Here is a 2,384-nt window from a genome sequence, read left to right on the forward strand (position 1 = left end):
ACTCTAAGGAATATTAAGGAAAAAAAAATATCTAAATTCCTCAGTTGAAGCTTTTTGGGGATTTTGCATGAAAGATGTCCCATTCCAGGGAGAAAAATTACAAAGAAAAGATAAAAAATACTCCTTACAGAAATGAAAAAATCCTACTTTTGGAGGATTTGGGAATTTTGTCACCATTTGAAAAGCCCCGTGGCGCCACCTGGGCTCGGCCGAGGGTGGAGCTTCTTAAAGGGCCCGGCCCGGCCCCGCCCGCAGCACGGCCAGCGGGACCGAGGGACAGCCGAGGGACAAGGGGGACCCCGAACCCCACCCGGGACACGCGTGGGGCTCCCGGCATGAGGTGCCACGGGGACCCCCTGCCCAAACCGGCTCCTCGTCACCCCCGGCACTGCCCCGGGACCCCGGGGCTCCCCTGCACGCACCTGTGGGCACCCTCGGGGGTGTCACTGGGGGTGCTGTGGGCACCCTCAGCCAGAGACTGGGGGTCCCTTGGGGGCACAGGGTGCTAGCAGTGTGTGTCAGGGTTTCCTCTGGGGGCACGGGGGGGCTCTCGGGAGGTGCCCTTTAGGGGGACAGGGCGCTCTTTGGGGGTGCTGTCACCCTGTGTTAAGGTGCAGGGTGGCACTTTGGGGCATCAGGCTCTGTGCTCGCCTTTTTTGGGGTGCTGGTAGGCAAAGCCATGCTCGGGGGGACCCTCCCGTCCTTCATTGCCCAGGTTGGTCATGGGGTGCCCCCCCCATCCTGAGCACCCCCGGCGCCCCGCAGTCCGTGTGTGGGGCTGGGACCCCGGCAGTGCCCGGGGGCTGGGTGGGCGCTGCTCGTACCCCAAACCCGGCCGGGCGCGCTGCTGGGAGCCGGTGGCAGCGCTCGGGCACCCGGTGGCGCCAGCGGCCCGCGCTGAGCCACGGCCGGAGGAGGAGCCGAGGGATCCCCGTTCTGCGGGAGCGTCCCCGAGCGCCCGGGGGCCGCCGTGGCACCGCTGAACCCCCGGTGCTCTCCTCGCACGGGTGAGGAGCCCCAAAAATGCCCGTGGGAAGGCTGCACCTCGGAGTTCTGCAGGCACGGGGACATCAAACCCTTCCGGTGCTCGGGCTGCAGCTCCTCCGCTCCGAGTGCCATGGCAGGGATTGCTGGCACAGGGGGAATGGGGGGACAGCCCCCAGATCTCGGGAGGAGCTGCAGAGGTCTGGGGGTCACACAGGGTCCTGTGCCAAACACCCGTGACAAAGGGACAGCGTGTGTGGGTCCTGCCACACAGGAGCAGGTGCCCACCCCTCCCCAGGGGCTGGCCCTGCCATCCCGGGGATCCAGGCTGTGCTTCTTCCCGGCCTCCTCCTGGGTGAGGCCCTGAGGGCTTTCAATTGCTCTGAGCAGCCCCACTTGAGATCCCCACCCACACCCCTGGGCCCATTTAAGCTCAGCCTGGGGCCTCCCGCTGCTCTCTGTGCTGTCCTGGAGCTCTCTGAGGCACTTTCCCCGCTGGCTGTCTCACCGTGACCTGCCCCATCCCTGTCACCTGGGCCTGTCCTGCAGCACGTGCCCAGGGCAGGGTGACCCCCAGGGAGGGCTGTGCCACCCCTGTCTGGGCACAGGTGGTCCCTGAGCCTCAGCAAAGCCCCTCTGGCAGTGGCTGCCAGACCCTGTGGCGTGAGTGGCACATCCAGCTCCACATCCCCTGGGAATTGGTGGAGCCCAGAAAACCCTTCTGGTTGTTTTCCAGGCTTGGCAAAGGTCCAAGGCTGGGGTTTGGGGGGAAAAAAGGCCGATTTCATCTCCCTCCTTGGCGCCCTGAATTTTTGTCCTGGAGACTCAGCTCAGCCTCAGGCCTTTCCATTTCCTCACCTCCCTCCTCCTCTCCCAGGAACTCCTGGAGCAGCTGCTCCATCTCCCTGCCTCCCAGTGCTCCCCCACTGCCTGACTGCGGCTACTGGGGGCTTTCCCATCTCCTCTGGGCTCTTTCCCCACGCCCTGCCTGCACTTTTCCATGGCTGGCAGTAGAATTTAGCAACCCCCGAACCGCTTCCCTGCCGAAGGAGCAGTGACTGGGAGGGGTTCTGCAGCCTGCTGGGGGGTTCCTGCCGGCTGGTGGCCCCCCCGTGTCCCTTGGGGACAGTGGGGTGGTGGTGCCCTGGCTCTGGGATCCCCGCGGTCCCTGCGGACGGCTCCTTGTCCCTGTCCCTGTCCCTGTCCCTGTCGGGGGTGCCGGGGCCTCTCCGCCCGCCCGCCCGGCACTGCTCAGACTGGTTTAGCAAGTGGATGGGACGGGGCGGCCGCTTTTCCTTTGAAGGGCTCCCGGGAAGCATTTGATGGCTGGAAACCTCCCGAGGAGGAGAAAGGAAAAGACAAAAATAGGTGGTTTTGGGTTTCGGTGGGGGAGCGGGGGA

This window comes from Camarhynchus parvulus, chromosome 4A (assembly GCF_901933205.1).
Source record: "Camarhynchus parvulus chromosome 4A, STF_HiC, whole genome shotgun sequence".
NCBI classification, from domain to species: Eukaryota; Metazoa; Chordata; class Aves; order Passeriformes; family Thraupidae; genus Camarhynchus; species Camarhynchus parvulus.